The following is an 18,496-nucleotide window of genomic DNA, read 5'->3' on the forward strand; positions in this document are numbered from 1 at the left end:
CCTGGACAGCCCAATAACCAGCTCCTTGCTGATGAAGCAATCAGGAAATGGCTCGAGTTGAGCTAAGGAGAATTTGGATCCTTCTTTTGGTTCTCAATAGGCAGGGTAGGGGCCAGGCATGGTGGCTCATACCTGTAATCCTTGCACTGTGGGGGGCCAAGGTGAGAGGATTGCTTGAGGCCAGGAGCTCAAGACCAGCCTGGGCAACATAGCAAGACCTGGGTGGCATACACCTGTGGTCCCTACTACTTGGTAGGATGAGGTGGGAGGATTGATCACTTGATCCCAGGAGTTTCAGGCTGCAGTGAGCCATGATCACACCACTGCACTTCAGCCTGGGTGACAGAGCCAGACCATGTCACAAAAAGTTAGAAAGAAAAAAAAAGAGAGAGGGAGAGAGACTATACATAGGCACCACCACATTTGGCTAATTTTTAAATATTCTGTAGAGACAAGGCCTTGCTAGGTTGCCCAGGCTAGTCTAAAACTCCTGGCATCAGGTTGGGCATGGTGGCTCATGCTTGTAATCCCAGCACTTTGGGAGGCTGAGGCAGGCAAATCACCTGAAGTCTGGAGTTCAAGACCAGCCTGGCCAACATGGTGAAACTCTGACTCTACCAAAAATACAAAAATTAGCTGGGCAGTAGTGGCGTGTACCTGTAGTCTCAGCTATTCAGGAGGCTGAGGCAGGAGAATCACTTGAACCTGGGAGATGGAGGTTGCAGTGGACCCCATCACTGCACTCCACCCTGGGTGACAGACCGAGACTCTGTCAAAAACAACAACAACAACAACAAAAACAACAACAACAAAAAGACTCCTGGCATCAAGACATCTTCCTGTCTTAGCCTCCCAATGCCCTGGGATTATACTGTTTCCTATAATTGAAGACACTTATTCTTATACTGCTTTAAGGTATATAGGAAAAAAAAAAACAGATAATGGCAAATGTTGGTGAAGGCCGGGCATGGTGGCAGCCTGTAATTCCAGAACTTAGGGAGGCTGAGGTGGGAAGATCACTTGAGGCCAGGAGTATGAGACCAGCCTGGGCAACATGATAAAATCCCATCACTACAAAAAATATATAAAAATTAGCCAGGCATGGTGGCGTACACCTGCAATTTTCAGCTACTCAGGAGGCTGAGATGAGAGAATCACTTGTGCCTGGGAGGTCAAGGCTGCAGTGAACTGTGATGGCATCATTGCACTGCAGCCTGAGAGACAGAGCAAGCCCCTATCTAAAAAAACAAAAAAAAAAATGTCAGTGAAGATGTGGAGGAATTGGAACCCACATACATTACTGGTGGGAACATAAAATCGTGTAACCATTTTGTTTGGGTATTTCTTTTCTTGTCATTTTAATTGGATTTTTAAAAAATCAAGACAGGGTTTCACTATCTTGCCTAGGCTGGTCTTGAATTCATGGGCTCAAGCCATCCTCCTAGCTGAGCCTCCTGAGTACCTGGGATTACACGTGTGAGGCATTGCACCCCACTGGTGTAGCCAATTTAGAAAACAGTCTGGCAGTTTCTCAAAAGGCTAAATGTACAGTCATCCTATAATGAAACAATTTCACTCCTAGGCATATATCCCAGAAAAATAAAAATATATGTCCACACAAAAACTTGTACAACAATCTTCATAGCAGCATTATTCATAATGACCAATACATGGAATACATGGAAACAACCCAAATATCCACCAACTGATGAACAGATAAACAAAATGCAGTGTGTCTCTACCATGGAATACTTGCCATATAAGGAATGAAATATTGATACATACTATGACATAAAGGAACTTTGAAAACACCGTGCTAAGAGGGAAAAAAAGCCACAAAAGATTACATACATATTGTACAATTCTATTTGTCCAGATTAGGCAAATCTATAGTGACAAAAAAATTAATTAATGGTTGGCTAAGGCTGGGGGCGAAGGTAGGTGGGGAGAGTAGGAGGTAGTGGCTAAGGGGTATGGATTTCTCTATAGGGTAATGAAACGTTCTAAAAGTGACTGTGGTTATCGATGCACAGCTCTGTGAATATTCTAAAACCTACTGAATTGCAGATTTCAATAAATACTGTGAATGGTATGTGAATCATATTTTAATAAAGCTATTATTTAAAATAATGATCATAGGGGGCTGGGCACAGGTGGTCATGCCTGCCTGTAATCCCAGCACTTTGGGAGGCTGAGGCAGGAGGATCACTTGAGGTCAGGAGTTTTAAGCCCAGTCTGAGCAACCTGGCAAGATCCCGTCTCTATGATAAAAAATGAAAACATTAGCTGGACATGGTGGCACATGTCTGTAGTCCCAGCTACTTGGGAGACTGAAGTGAACTGCTTGAGCCCAGGAGTTTGAGGCTACAGTGAACCATGATCATGTCACTGTACTGTAGCCTGAGCAACACAGCAAGACCCTGTCTCTGAAAAGGAAAGAAAACAAATACAAGTTTTTATCACTTTGTGAGTGTAGCCAAGTTGGAGGAGAAATAGACAATAATAAAAGAGCACTGAATAACGAGGGTGAGTGGCTGGTTAGGCTCAGTTGCTAGCTAAATGGCTTCTAAAAAATTCATTAATAAAGTTACAGCTCTGGGGACAGTCACGTAGTCAAAGAATGAATGCTAAATTCATTACAAATGCCCATGGTCTTTCTTTACATGCCTTCTAGTGAAAAATTCGTAAGTGCCTAAATAGCAAGTCTGCAATGATAGCAGCTGTTTATTAAAGACTACAAAAAAGAAATGGAGGCCGGGCGTGGTTGCTCACATCTGTACTCCTTGCATTTTGGGAGGCTGAGGCAGGCGGATTGCCTGAGGTCAGGAGCTCCAGAGAAGCCTGGCCAACATGGTGAAACCCCATCTCTACTAAAAATACAAAAATTAGCTGGGTGTGGTGGCGGGCGCCTGTAATCCCAGCTACTTGGGAGGCTGAGGCAGGAGAATTGCTTGAACCCAGAAGATGAAGGTTGCAGTGAGCCAAAATTGCACCATTGCACTCCAGCCTGGGTGACAAGAGAAAGACTCTATCTTAAAAAAAAAAAGAAAAAAAAGAAATGGCATCTTCTTCAAGAATTACATCGTGTTTCATGATAAAGAAGCTCTAATTTTGCATTTGTTCAAGTATTGATGAGATTTAGCCAATATGACACCCATCTTGGATAAAATGCAAACAACCCAATTTCATTTTCTCATTAACAAAACCGATTATTAGGTAGTCTAATATCAACTCTGATCTTATTAAAAACTGATCAGATTTAAAAAATTATGGAATTATGGAGCCAATAAGATGTTACAACCTGTTCCAAGGGGAATTCCAAAATCCACACATATCTGAGACCCTCAAGTATGATGAAACATATTTGATTACTGTATTGAAAAATAAACTGATTACATAGCCAACAATTGGACAGGGGTCTCCTCATCCACAGCCACACAAACCCGATCATGCAGCTATGTGGTTACAAGGCCTACATAGCCTAGAAGGGACTGGTCTGACTTGAGATTTCATTTGTATTTGTATTTTGAGACAGGGTCCCACTCTGTCACCCAGGATGGAGTGCAGTGGTATAATCATAGCTCACTGCAACCTTGACCAACTGGGCTCAAGAGATGCTCCTGCCTCAGCTGCCCCCATACCTGGGAATACAGGCAAGTACCACCATGTCAGGCATTTTTTTCATTTTTGTAGAGAGAGAAGTCTTGCTATGTTGCCCAAGCTGGCCTCAAACTCCTAAAATCAAGAGATCTGCCCATCTCAGCCACATGAGTAACTCGGGCCATAGGTACATACCATCATGCCTGGCTATATTTATTTTATTTTATTAAATTTATTTATTTTATTTTTTTAGAGAGGAGGTCTTGGTATGTTGCCCAGGCTGCTCTCAAACTCATGGCCTTAAAACATACTCCCATCTCTGCCTCTCAAACTGTTGGAACTATAGGTGTGAGCCACTGCACCTGGTCTGACTTGAGATTTCTTTTATCTAGCATCCTTTACTTGGTAGGATTGGGAAAGGCAGTAGTGTTTTTTAAAATTACTTAATAATTCAATTAGAATCAAACTTAACCTTGACCACTGCCTTCTCTCACAGCTCACATCCAGTCTGTCAGGAAATCCTACTGACTGACTTCAACATGTATCCAGGCTCTGACCATCTCTCACCACCACCATGAACCTGGTCAGGATCACTATCATCTCCCACTGAGATGTTGCCACAGCTTGGTCCCCATGCTTCTACCCAAATCTTCCCATAGTCTTTCTCAACTTGGCAGCCAGGTCGTGCTTTTAAATCAGGAGACAGATCATGTCGCCTCTCTGCTCAGAAGCCCTCGGTGGTTCCCATTTTAGTCAGAGTAAAAGCCAAAGCCCCAGCAATAGCGTCCCAGGGCTTACACGATCTGTACCGATCCCAGCCCAGCAACTCCCCGGCCTCCTCGCTGACTTTGCTCCCTCTGTCTCTTTGCTCCACTGGCCTCCTTCCAGAGCCTCAGACACACCAGAGAGTTTCCTCCTTTATCCAACAGGATAAAGATCCTGTTGACTCAGCCTACAATGCTCTTCCCTCAGCACCTTGGCCAGCTCCATCACCTGCTTCAAACTTTTGCTCAATATTCACTTATGAGGCCAACCCTGATCACTCTACTTAACATTGCCATCTGTCCCCATTCCCACCATGCTCATTTCTTTCTTTCTTTTTGAAACAAGGTCTTGCTTTATTGCCCAGGCTGGAGTACACTGGTGCAATCACAGCTCACAGCAACTTCAACTTCCCAGGCTTAAACAATCCTCCCACCTCAGCCTCCCTAGGAACTGAGACTACAGCTGCATGCCACAACACCTGGCTTTTTTTTTTTTTTTTGAGACGGAGTCTCGGTCGCCCAGGCTGAAGTGTAAGGGTGTGATCTTGGCTCACTGCAATGTCTGCCTTTTGGGTTCAAGTGATTCTCTGCCTCAGCCTCCCGAGTAGCTGGGATTACAGGCACCCACCACCACACCTGGCTAATGTTTGTATTTTTAGTAGAGATGGGGTTTCACCATCTTGGCTAGGCTGGTCTTGAACTTCTGACCTCGTGATCAACCCTCCTCGGCCTCCCAAAGTGCTGGGATTACAAATGTGAGCCACTGCACCTGGCCTTTTAAAAAAATTCTTTTTAGACATGAGGTCTCATTATGTTGCCCAGGCTGGTCTTAAGCTCCTGGGCTTAAGTGATCCTCCTACCTCAGCCTCCTAAAGTTCTGGGATTACAGGTGTGAGCAACTGTAACATGAGGTCCCAGCTTCATGTTCATTTTTTGTTGTTGCTACAACAAAGTACCCTACATTTAGTGACTTCAAACACCACAAATCTACCATCTTACAGTTCTGGGGGCCAGAAGCCCAACTAGGTCTATTAAGGCTAAAGTCAAGCTGTCAGAGGGGCTGCATTCCTTCTGGAGGAGGCTCTAGACAGAATGTGCTCCTTTACCTTTTCCAGCTTCTAGAAGCCACCCCCATTCCTTGACTTACCTCGTGACTCCATATTCAAGGCCAGAAGTGCAGCATCTTCAAATCTCCCTCTCTGACCTCTTCTTCCATTACCACATCACTTTCTCTAATTCTGACTCTCCTACCTCCTTCTCTTATAAAGATCCTTGTGATTGGTGGGTATGGGGGCTCCCATCTGGAATCCCAACATTTTGGGAGGCCAAAGAGGAAGGATTGCTTGAGGCCAAGAGTTAGAGATCAGCCTGGGGAAAATAGGAAGACCCTGCCTTTACAAAATTAAAATTAAAATCAGCTGGACATGGTGATGCACGCCTGTAGTTCCAGCTACTGGAGAGGCTAAGGTGGGAGGATCGCTTTAGCCTAGGAGGTCAAGGCTGCAGTGAGCTATGATCACATCACTGCACTCCAGCCTCAGTGGCAGAGTGAGACTCTGTCTCAAATATAAGAAAAGAAATATACATTTGGTCTCTGCCCCTGGTTCCTGGCATAGAGCTTCCAAAGCTCTTATAAAGCCCTTTGTGACAGAGGAAATAGGAGCATTTTCTGTTTTGACATTTAGTCTTAGTCCCAGGTTCCTGACACAAGGGCCTCTAAGGTCTTTCAGATCTGCAGCATGGTAAGAATGCATGTGGGATGCTGTTGAGCTAACAGGGTGGCTGCAAGCTCCTAGACCGCTTCAGGAGGAGGGCTAGCTGCCAGAGAAAGCAACCACATTTTTTTTTTAAACAGAGTTTGGCTCTTGTAGCCCAGGCTGGAGTGCAATGGCACAATCTCAGCTCACTGCAACCTCTACCTCCCGGGTTCAAGCAATTCTCCTGCCTCAGCCTCCCGAGTAGCTGGAATTATAGGGATGTGCCACAACGCCTAGCTAATTGTTGTTATTTTTAGTAGAAATGGGGTTTCACCATGTTGGTCAGGCTGGTCTCAAACTCCTGACCTCAAGTGGTCCATGTGCCTCAGCCTTCCAGACTGCTAGGATTACAGGAGTGAGCCACCGCACCTGGCCCCAACCACATTTTTTGAGGCTTGCAACTTTCAGCCTCACTTGCTGAACTCTAGGCGGCAAAAGGAACTGGAGATTGACTTAACTACCAATGGCCAATGATTTTATCAATCATGCCTCCATAAAAACCCAAACAGCAGGGTTTGGAGAGCTTCTGTGTTGCTAAACACAAGGAGGTCCTGGGAGGGTAGTGTGCCTAACAGAGGGCATGGAAGCTCTGTGCCCCTCTCCACTCACCTTGTCCTGTGCATCTCTTTCATTGGCTGTTCCTGAGATGGAGCCATTACATTGAGCCAGTAATAGAAAATAAGGTGGCCAGATGCACTGGCTCATGCCTGTAATCCCAGCACTTTGGGAGGCAGAGGTGGGCGGAATCACTTGAGCCTAGGAATTTGAGACCAGCCTGGGCAACATAAGAAGACCCCATCTATACAAAAAATAAAAGAAATTAGCCAGATGTGGTGGTGGGAACCCTGTAATTCCAGCTACTTGAGAGGCTGAAGCAGGAGAATCACTTGAGCCCTGGAGGTTGAGGCTTCAATGAGCTATGATTGCACCACTGCACACCAGCCTGGACAACAGAGTGAGGCCCTGTCTCTTAAAAAGAAAAGAAAAAAACCTATTTTTCTAAGTTCTGTGAGTTGTTCTAGTAAATAATTGAACTCAAGAAGAGGGTCATGGGAAACCCTGATTTCTAACTGGTTGGTCAAAATACAGGTGACAACCTAGGACTTGCAACTGGCATCTGAAGTGAGGGTGGTCTTGTGGGACTGAGCCCCAACCTGTGGGTTCTGTGCTAACTCTAGGTAGTGTCAGAATGGAATTGTGGGATACACGGTTGGTATCCAGAAAGTTGGAGAATTGGTGTAGAAACTCCGCACACACATTTGGTCAGAAGTCTGTAAGTAGAGAGAAACGTGTTGCAGGAAGTCAGGGACCCCAAACGGAGGGACCGGCTGAAGCCACGGCAGAAGAACGTAAATTGTGAAGATTTCATGGACATTTATTAGTTCCCCAAATTAATACTTCTATAATTTCTTAGGCCTGTCTTTACTGCAATCTCTGAACATAAACTGTGAAGATTTCATGGACACTTATCACTTCCCCAATCAATACCCTTGTGATTTCCTATGCATGTCTTTATTTTAATCTCTGAATCCGGTCATCTTCGTAAGCTGAGGATGAATGTCCCCGCAGGACCCTGTGATAACTGCGTTAACTGTACAAGTTGTTTAAACAATATGAAACCTGGGTACCTTGAAAAAAGAACAGGATAACAGCAATTTCAGGGAACAAGAGAGATAACCTTAAACTCTGGCTGCCTGTGGGCCAGGTGGAACAGAGCCATATTTCTCTTCTTTCAAAAGCAAATAGGAGAAATATTGCTGAATTCTTTTTCTCAGCAAAGAACATCCCTGAGAAAGAGAATGCATCCCTAAGGGGAGACCTCTGAAATGGCTGCTTTGGGGACAGCCGTCTTTTACAGTCGTAGATAAGGGATGAAATAAGCCCCAGGCTACCCATGGCACTCCCAGGCTTATCAGGACGAGGAAATTCCCGCCTAATAAATTTTAGTCAGATGTGTTGTCTGCTCTCAAACCCTTTCTCCTGATAAGATGTTATCAATGACAATGCTTGCCCGAAACTTCATTAGCAATTTTAATTTTGCCCCGGTCCTGTGGTCCTGTGATCTTGCCCTGCCTCCATTTGCCTTGTGATATTTTATTACCTTGTGAAGCATGTGATCTCTGTGATCCACACCCTATTTGTACACTCCCTCCCCTTTTGAAAATCACTAATACAAACTTGCTGGTTTTACGGCTTGGGGGGGCATCACGGAACCTGCTGACATGTGATGTCTCCCCCAGACACCCAGCTTTAAAATTTCTCTCTTTTGTACTCTTTCCCTTTATTTCTCAGACCGGCTGACACTCAGGGAAAATAGAAAAGAACCTACATGAAATATCAGGGGTGAATTTCCCCTGATATCACAGGGGCTCTTCTCTCACCTGTCTACCTGCTTAACTGCATAGGAGAGGCAATGCACGGTGCTCAGGAACAAGGCAAGCATTAAAGTCAGACCAGACTAACATTTGACTCAGTCTTAATATTCAGGTGAGCTTGGGCAAATCGCTCATTAACCCCAAGTCTTCATCATTTTGTGCATATAATGGGGATAACTGTGGCACCCACCTGTTTTTGTGAGAATCAATGAAATATTATGCTTGATGTTATTGTGATCATGATACTATCTGACAAGGGCAGTGATGCATGATAACATCAAAAAATTAGAAACTGTAATGAGGTCTCTTGGGCAAAATTCCATACAAGCAAATGACCGGCTCTACAAAGCATTCCTGCCACACTTAATTCACCATTCCCTGAACAAAATGTGCCATCTTCATTGTTCAGGTCTGTATAGTGCTGGTTTCCCTGCCTGGGCAGCTCACTCCATCCCATCCCAGCCCAATCCCCATCCCTCCACCTCCCCCTTCCCTCCCCACTCTCATACAACTCTTTCTCATCTTACAGGACTTGGCTTCAATGTCACCTTAACTGGAAGCTTCTCTCCCTCTCCAGAAGAGCTTCCCATTGCACTTGATGCATGCACTATTATTTGATCATTTTTGAGTTACAGTCCAAGTCTTTTTGTACCTGAATAACATGTTGCCCAGTCAGTCTCTCTTCCTGGATTCAGAAGTCTTTCATGGTAGGTCCAGCTAGAAGTGACAAAAAGACATTCTAAAAAAAAAAAAAAAAAAGAGGATGACACAGACAGACATCAGCACTTAAAAGTTTTAAATGGTATGTGAAAAACAAAATTTAAGGGCTTCTAGGAGAAACGTAGGAGGGAAGGTGTCACTGGGAAATATGATAGAAGGTTAATTTTTATTTTATTTTATTTTTAGAGAAAGGGTCTTGCTCTATCGCCTAGGCTGGACTGCAGTGGTGCAATCACAGTTAACTGCAGCCTCACCCTCCAGGGCTTGAGCAATATTCCCATCTAATTTTTATTTTGTTTAAGAAATGCAGTCTTGCTCTTAGCAAAGCTAAAGTGCAATGGTGTGATCATAGCTTACTGCAGCCTCAGCCTTCTAGACTCAAGTGATCCTCCAGTCTTAGCCTCCCCAGTAGCTGGGACTACAGGTGTGTACTGCAACGTGTAGCTCTTTTTTTTTTTTTTAAATTTTTAGTAGAGACAAAGTGTCACCATGTTGACCAGGTTGGTGGTGATCTCCTACACTCAGGCAGTTCTCTCACCTCAGCCTTCCAAAGTGCTGGGATTACAGGTATGAGCTGCCACACCTGGCTGAGGGGGTTAATTTTTAATTATATAAAGAGCTCAAAGCAAATATTAGAAGGAGCCTAAATGCCTCCAGCAGTTGACTGGTACTGGTGAATTGTGATACATCCATATAATAAAATATTATGCAACCACGAAAAGGATTAAGATAGATCAATAGGTATTGGCACAAATGTCCACGAAATATGAAAATGTGAAGTGACGTTCAATCACCATGTACGTATCTTGAAGGATATGGCCCATTTTTTCAATAGCAATTATTTCCTGAGATAAGATTATGGGTCTAAAGAGTGAAGGAAATGTTTCACTTATTTAAAAGTATTTACTATTTTTATAATTTAATAAAAGATTAAACAGATCATTGAATTAGTAAAAGACAAAGTAACTCTATAAATAAATGGAAAAGACACAGATACCCCAGGCATGGTGGCTCATGCTTATAATACCAGTACTTTGGGAGGGGGTGGTGGGGAGATTGCTTGAGGCCAGGAGTTCCAGACCAGCCTAAGAAACAAAGCAAGACCTTGTCTCTAATAAAAATTAAAAAATAAAAATAATTGGCCAGGCATAGTGGCATGTGCCTATAGTCCCAACTACTGAGGTGGAAGGATCACCTGGGCCCAGGAGGTCAAGGCTGCAGTGAGTTGAGACTGTGCCACTATACTCAAGCCTAGGAGACAGAGCGAGACTTCATCTCAAAAAAGAAAAAAAGGACAATAAAGAAATAAAGCTAATAAGCTAACATAAGGAAAGATAAAATATGTGACAAATAGGCTGGGCGCATGGCTCACAGCTGTAATCAAGCACTTTGGGAGGCCGAGGCGGGTAGATCATGAGGTCAGGAGTTCGAGACCAGCCTGATCAACATGGTGAAACCCCATTTCTACTAAAAATACAAAAATTAGTCGGGCATGGTGGCATGTGCCTGTAATCCCAGCTACTCAGGAGGCTGAGGCAGGAGAATCGCTTGAACCTGGGAGGCAGAGGTTGCAGTGAGCCAAGATCACACCACTGCACTCCAGCCTGGTCGACAGAGCGAGACTGCATCTCAAAAAAAAAAAAAAAAAATGGGTGACAAAGTAATAATATGAGGTCTTTCATTTATCACACAGAAAATAACTTGTTAAATTATAATACCTGTGTGGGCGAAGGTGCAGTGAAATGGCCATTTTCTTGTAGTATTAGTGGTGTTTAAAATGTATATAAGCCTTCCAGGATAAAGCTTGGAAATTTTTTTTTAAATCATACAGACAGTGACTCGTTATACTGCCTCCTCCAACTCCTGGCCTCAAGCAATCCTCCCACCTCAGCCTCCCAAAGTGCTGGAATTACAGGCTGACAGCCACCATGCCTGAAAGCTTTGCAATTTACATCAAGGGTAATAAGAATGCTCATGCCCTGTGACTCACAGTAATCTCACTTCTGGAAATTTCATCTTTGGATATAATTCAACCTAAACAAAAGGCCATATGCACAAACACAGTGAAAATCTGGGAGTAATTTTTTTCTCTTTTTTTAAAAAATATGGAATGCTTCACAAATTTGCATGTCATTCTTTCACAGAGGCCATGCCAATCTCTCTATTGTTCCAACTTAAGTATGTGTGCTACTGAGGCAAGCATGAGTAATTTAAGATAGAGTGGTTAAGTGAAATAAGGAAGAATTATGGAGAATTTAAAAATCTATGCTATTTATAGGCACCTAGTAACAGCTCAGTAAATATTAACTGCTACTATTATTATTTTTATGGTAATTTCACTCAATTAAAAATTGTCATTAAAAATTACCATTGTCATGGAACATAATGTCTCCTACGGTATAATTGTAAAAACGGATACAATTTGTCCCTTGGTATATGGGGGGATTAGTTCCAGCTCTCCCATTTCTGTGTATACCAAAATCCACGCATACTCGAGTTTTCGAAGTCAGTCCTGTGGAATCCACATATAACACAAATGGGAAAATTAGTGAGGTGTGGTGACAAGCACCTGTAGTCCCAGCTACTTGTGAGGCTGAGGCAGGAGGATTGCTTGAGCCCAGGAGGTTGAGGCTGCAGTGAGCCATAATTGCACCACCGCACCCCAGTCTGGGCAACAGAGTGAGACAGAAGGTTGACTTTTTAATAGAATTTTTCTGTTCACTTGAGGATATGGTCAGGATTGTGGCATATGAAAATTCTTCATAAAATAAAACTAACTAATCCAATTAATGCTGGAATTGGGAACAGCAGAAGTGTCATCTCAGAGCTACTCACAATGAAAGGTGATGTCTGGGGCTCAGGTGTGTTGAGGTCCCCATGCCTGGACTATGGGTGCTGAGTGGGATTTACTTGTCCATCCATTTTCTATATTCCAGCACTGGGAAACTAGGGTTTATCCATCTTGATAAGATGTCATTTAAATTCCACTTCGCAAGAACCACAAATGGAAGAAAGGCCATGAAACCACAGGACAGTACTTGTTCTCAAGGGAATCTTCAGCTTAGGTGGCTCTGTAAAAGAGAAATTACATTGTTGAAAAATCGTCGCAGGTCAGGTGAGGTGGCTCATACCTATAATCCCAGCCCACTGGGAGACTAAGGCAGGAGGATCCCGTGAGGCCAGGAGTTCAAGACCAGCCTGAGCAACACAGTGAAACCTCATCTCTACAAAAAATTAGAAAATGAACTGGGTGCGGTGAAACATTCGTATAGTCCCAGCTACTCTGGAGGCTGAAATAGGAGGATCGCTTGAGCCCAGGAAGTGGAAGCTGCAGTGAGCTCCGATCTCACCACTGCACTCCAGCCTGGGTGACAGAGTGAGACCCTGTCTCAAGACACACACACACACACATACACACACACACACACACACGCCCTAATCTCAGTCTGTCCAGCCTTGCCTAATCAAAAGGGCCTTCTGGTTACAGAAGAGGTATGCTCTTTTGTAGGACAGGGAGAGACCAGCAAGCTTGTTCACAGACTTTTCCTCATCCTCTGCTTAGTTTTCCAAGAACCCTCACAGTGGAAATGGAGTCTCTGGGAAAATGACCTAAATCTTTGGGTTACCAGGGGAGAAATATGCCTCCTTTGTCAATTAATAAATGGAACACCTGCCTTAAAATCCAGGGAGTTCTGCTAGAATGAATCACTCCCTAAGACCCTGACCTATGCATGGAACATGAAAAACTGAAGTTTAACTGAGCGCTGTGGATCACGCCTGTAATCCCAGCACTTTGGGAGGCTGAGGCGGGCGGATCACCTGAGGTCAAAAGTTCTAGACCAGCCTGGCCAACATGGTGAAACCCCGTCTCTACTAAAAATACAAAAATTAGTTGGGCATGGTGGTGGACGCCTGTAATCCCAGCTACTCAGGAAGCTGAGGCAGGAAAATCGCTTGAACCCGGAAGGCGGAGGTTGCAGTTACTTCTAGAAGAATTTCCATTAGCCCTTTGAAATCCTTCAACATTCATGAAGGCCAAAGAGTTTTCACCTAATTTAATCTGATGGGTATGTGACCAGAGTCTTTCTAGGGAATAGAGACTCCCAAACCGTTCAGCTGGGAAGTGAGGAGAGAATTTATTACTCAAAATCAAAGGGAAATGAAAAGAGGCCAACATAGAATGTCATTATTCTTTCTTGGCGGGGAATGGATTCCAGAGTCATTCTGTGACCTTTACATGACCTCCTTATTAGCATCTAAAAGCTTCCAGTGTAGGATGCAGCCAGCTAGGTTCTCTTCTAATGTAATAAAATTTGCTTCAGCAAATCTTATGCAGAGCCATCTCCAGACTCCAGAAATAATAGGCTATAAATTACTGGATCTCCCATTTGATATAATGAAGTATAAGCACGGTCCTGAATGACTCCTCTACATACTACTCTGGGTGGCTTGAAGTGAATTTGATACAAGAACTGGAGCGAGCGCAAAGCAGAGCTAGATCTAGGATTAATGTGCTTGGGCCCAGCTCTTCACTACTCACCTATGAGTCCAGTTCCAGAACCCAAGTAGAGGGTGGGGAAACAAGACTCCTGACTTTTTTCCCTAATGTCTACATCTCTTTCACATTTCTTATCTCCTTGCAAAGAAACTAAACAGGCTCAACTGAAATAACTAAATGATTAAACCCTATACAGAGAATCTCCAAAGACTGACAAAATATCATTCAAAACTGTTACACAGACAACCTTGAGGATGACTTGATGTACCAGTGATCTACAATATTTGGGATCATTCCAAATTCCTGTCAAGGATCTGCCTATATCAACACAGGAGCCAAGGACCAACCATTCAAATGGGCCCTGCTGCCAAGCCTTTTTTTTTTTTTACAATGCCATCTCTTCATATTGTTCCATTTAACAAAACTGCAGCCCTTCATCTATCCTTAAGTCCCTTGGCCAATGGTACAGAGCCAGAGTATGCTACTCCCTAGCAGGAAATCAACAGGATGACCTACTAAACACCATTCAGAAGATGCTAAGACCCATGAATTGCATCAGGAAAGAAAAGACAAAGAATTAGTCAGACAGGTACATGCTGTGCCAAAAATGCACTACAGCCCCCACCCTACCACCCTATTCTGCCTAATCCTAGCTGGGCTGACACAAACCTGATGAGACAGGCCTATAAGATCTCAAACTAAAACAGAAACTCCTGAACTGGGTTCTTTCGAACCCAGGAAGCAGCAGTAAATCATTAAAGAACAGATAAGTTCTTAAGGTGACGGAGAGTTTCAGATAAATGGAATGCTGGTAGAACACACGGCCCAAAGGAGCAAAAGTTAATCTAAGCCCAGGTAGAACCTTGTTTACTAGAGTATTAGGCATGGGTTGGGGCAACTATTCTAACCAGAGAAACTGGCTTCAGTGAGGGCAAGTTGGCAATCCAAGGTATAGCATGCATAGGGCTGGCAAAATTCAGGGTGACTGAAGCAAAACTTCAGAACCAGAAAGACCACATCTGGGGGTAAAGCACAAAACTCTCAAGAGACGAATCTTTGTAAGAGTGAGGCAGAACTATATAGCAGTTTTAGGAGATCTGTTGGTGCCTAGCAAGAGCTCCAAATGGGCTATATGCAGGGATGCAGGCTGTAGTCTCAGGAGAGGAGGTTCACAAAAGTCATTCAGTCCAAGACCTCAAACTATGTTCTCTACTAAAAGGAATCAAGGTTCCCTAGAGAAATGGCTGACTCCATGTATGGTGCAGTATATTGATCCTGGAACATCTTTTTTGCCAGAAAGCAAGGAAGCCATCAAAGTCCAACAGGATCACGTCAAAAAGACATGAAAGTCAACTTGAAGAGATAATTATTAACCTAAATGAGACAATGTAAGCATCCAAAACAATAAAGACTGCAATGGCCTGAAATACATCAAACGCAAACAATAATCTATGAGTTCATAATGGTATTCAGAAAAAAAACTACTGGTCATTAGAGGGAAGGTTACTAGGTCACTAACTTCCTACTCTGAAAAGTGACTTAAGATGAGAGGTAGGGTGGAGAATTAGCTATTTATTCAGTTTTTCCTGTACAAACATAAATTTTTAGGGAGATTGAAGCAGATGAAACAAATCTGGAAAAATGGAGGTAACTGCTTAATCTGCGGATTGGGTGCATGGAGGTTCAACATATTTCTTTTGTGTATATTTGAACCCCCTACAAAAAAAGCACAAGACAGAATGTGAGCCAAGCAGCTTAGGGTTTAGGCAAGGCTTCTGCCTACAAGACACACTAGCATATGAGGGGTAGTTTTAGCCCTGATGGGCTGAGCCAACTGGAGGTATATAGGGAGGTGCTAAATTGCAGAGGTTATCATGTTGCCCAGCACTTGATCAAATCCTAGATCCTAGGTCTGCTTGGTAGCATGCTTCCTAGGTAGTGGATCTGAGGCTACCTATAGAACTTCCTTTGCAGTCATAATTCGCTCAGAAACTACAAAAGTGCTTGCTCTTGAAAATGGAGTCTTTGTCCATTTCATGCTTCTATAAAAGAATACCACAGACTGCATAATTTATAAAAAGGAAAAAAGGAAGGAAAGAAAAAAGAACGAAGGAGGGAAGGAGGGAAAAAGGGAAGGAGGAAAGGAAAGGAAGGAAAGGAAGGAAGGGAAGGAAGGAAAGGAAGGAAGGGAAAGAGGGAAAGAGGGAAGGAGGAAAGGAGGGAAGGAGGGAGGGAGAGAGAGAGGGAGGGAGGGGAAGGGAAGAAAAGGGAGGAGAAGGGAAAGGAGGAAGAAAAGGAAAGGAATAAATTTTATTTCTTAACAGTTCTGGATGTTAGGAAGTCCAAGGTTGAGGGGCCTGCATCTGGTAAGGGTCTTCTTGCTGCATCATCCCACTACAGAAGGCAGAAGGAAAAGAGAGTGCAAGAAAGCAAGAGGGCAAAAGGGGCTGAACTCTGTTTTATAATAAGCCCACTCTGTGATTACTAATCTATTACCACAATAACAACATTAACTCATTCATGAAGGCTATTTTATTAGGCCCCACATCCCAATTGTTGCATTGAGGATTGAGTTTCCAGCACATAAACTTTGGGGGACACATTTAAACCACAGCAGAGCACTTATGTTAATTCAACCAAGAGGAGCTGGGAAAATCAAAGGCATGAGAAAGACAGCAAAAGCTAGCACAGAGAAATGCACAGGTTAAGGAAAAAAGTCACAATGAATCCTGTAGTGCAGGCTACTTTATCAAAAGCACCTAAAAAAGATCTCATTAACTCCCCCAGCTCACCTCCACCCACATCTAAAGAGCCACACACAGCACCACCAAAGGCAGCACAATGAGAACAGCATTCTCCTCAACAGACACGCTGGGAGTATCTAGACACCTGACCTCAATAGCTCCAGAACAGCCCTAAAACAGCTCCTCCCTAACCACCACTCAAGTCACCAGCTTGGAAAGTATTCAGAAAACCCAAATCCTGACACACCACTATGAAACAACTTAAAACAGCAAAGAACAACCCATTTGAACAGCAATGCCAGCTGCTGGGAAAAAAAGGAACAATGAGTAGAGGAGAAACAGACCTCTTGGGGTCCACCAAGACCCAGTCTCTCAGCTTCAGCACTTTCAAATGCAGAATCCATACCCCTCTGGGACCTGTGGAGCTCCACAAGGCATGTTGTCCTCAAAGATAAATGAGCAGGCAAGCTGGCTAGAAAACCACTAAGGGGATTATTCTTTAAAGAATCTTTATAGGGTCAAAGAGGAATGGGTCTTAACTGGCTATGTGAACTCCCCACAGATTCTGAGGATGATGTCAGTATCCCTTTCCAGATGTGTTTAACACTTTGCAGTCACTTGTATTCCTGCCACTGAGTGCCAGTGCTTTGCTAATTTGAACTGATTCCAGCTCACGCTGACCCCAGCTCCCTGGATGTTACCATTAGCCAAGACTGTCACCCTTACTGTACCCTTTCAAAGAGTCCTAAAAACAGCTCTTCACCTACTCTTCCAAGACAAGTAAAAATGTCTGCCAAACAAATGGGGAAAAAAGATTCAGAGAGTGAAAACAATTAACATACTAACAAGACAGCAAAAAGCAAAGGGGGAGGAGAAACTAGGAAAATCATGTATGGGCTCACACCTATTTCCAAGGCTGGGCTAATGTCCTTTTGCTCATGTCTGAATAAGGCACCAATTTTAATCTGCTAATGAAAAAAAAAGAAAACGAGAAAGAAGCAGGACCAGGCCCAGCACGGTGGCTCATGCCTGTAATCCCAGCACTTTGGGAGGCCAAGGCGGGTGGATCACCCAAGGTCAGGAGTTCTAGACCAGCCTGGTCAACATGGTGAAACACCATCTCTACTAAAAATACAAAAAATTAGCCAGGCATGGTGGTGCATGCCTGTAAATCCAGCTACTCAGGAGGCTGAGGCAGGAGAATTGCTTGAACCCGGAAGGCAGAGAATGTGGTGACCTGAGATCATGCCATTGCCCTCAAGCCAGGGCAATGAGAACAAAATTCGGTAAAAACAAAACAAAACAAAACCACCATAAAATAACTCAGACTTAATTAAATACAACCCTAGTGGTGAATGACTAAAGATGGATTACTCATAACAGAGATAACAGTCCAATAAGAATCCAAGAATCTTACCTTTTAATAACAAAAAAATCCTTTCCTTCCAAAGTAATATCCTCTCAAGGCCAGGAATTCCATTAGTAGAAAGCCTTCCTAAAAAACAAAATTCCTGGCCAGGCATGGGTTCACGTCTGTAATCTCAGCACTCTGGGAGGCTGAGGCGGGAAGATCACTTGACGTCAGGAGTTCGAGACTGGCCTGGCCAACATGGTGAAACCCTATCTCCACTAAAAATACAAAAATTAGCCTGGTGTGGTGGTGGGCACCTGTAATCCCAGCGACTTGGGAGGCTAAGGCAGGAGAATTTCTTGAACCCAGGAGGCAGAGGTTGCAGTGACCAGCAAGGTTACGCCATTGCACCCCAGCCTGGGCGATAAGAGTGAAAACTCCATCTCAAAAAAAAAATAAATAAATAAATTCCTTTGGGAAGGCCTTCTACATAAAAATCTTCAACATGAGACTGGAAAAACGGGTATGGGATCATCACCGGACCTTTGGCTTTTACAGCTCGAGCTATAAGAACAAAAAGAAAAAGGGATATCATTTAAACACAGTATGTAGAAAAGAATAATTATTGAATCTGTACTGGTCTTTAACTTTTACACTTTGATCTTTAATTCTGTTATTGTGATTGAG

The 18,496-nt window shown here is 43.5% G+C and overlaps 1 protein-coding gene and 1 non-coding gene across 10 annotated transcripts in view; both read right to left on the bottom strand.

Moving 5' to 3' along the window:
* Nucleotides 1-18,496, bottom strand: part of WIPF3 (WAS/WASL interacting protein family member 3) — a 197,646-nt gene that overhangs the window by 165,800 nt on the left and 13,350 nt on the right. For 4 of the 9 annotated variants that reach the window (XM_054560581.2, XM_054560574.2, XM_054560577.2 and 1 more), the window contains 3 exons: nucleotides 17,876-18,373; nucleotides 12,052-12,287; nucleotides 9,149-9,235 (listed from right to left, as the gene is read on the bottom strand). The gene's annotated coding sequence lies outside the window, so the exon portion shown is untranslated. Of the gene's footprint in view, nucleotides 1-6,730; nucleotides 6,921-7,275; nucleotides 7,393-9,148; nucleotides 9,236-12,051; nucleotides 12,288-17,875; nucleotides 18,374-18,496 lie in introns of all 9 variants that reach the window. The other 5 variants (XM_054560576.2, XM_054560573.2, XM_063726030.1 and 2 more) reach the window with 4 other exon arrangements.
* On the bottom strand, nucleotides 11,316-11,419 carry LOC129060755 (U6 spliceosomal RNA). The gene has a single exon (XR_008527638.1). It is a non-coding gene; the product is annotated as a U6 spliceosomal RNA (small nuclear RNA).

This window comes from Pongo abelii, chromosome 6, assembly GCF_028885655.2.
Source record: "Pongo abelii isolate AG06213 chromosome 6, NHGRI_mPonAbe1-v2.0_pri, whole genome shotgun sequence".
In the NCBI taxonomy this organism is placed as follows: Eukaryota; Metazoa; Chordata; class Mammalia; order Primates; family Hominidae; genus Pongo; species Pongo abelii.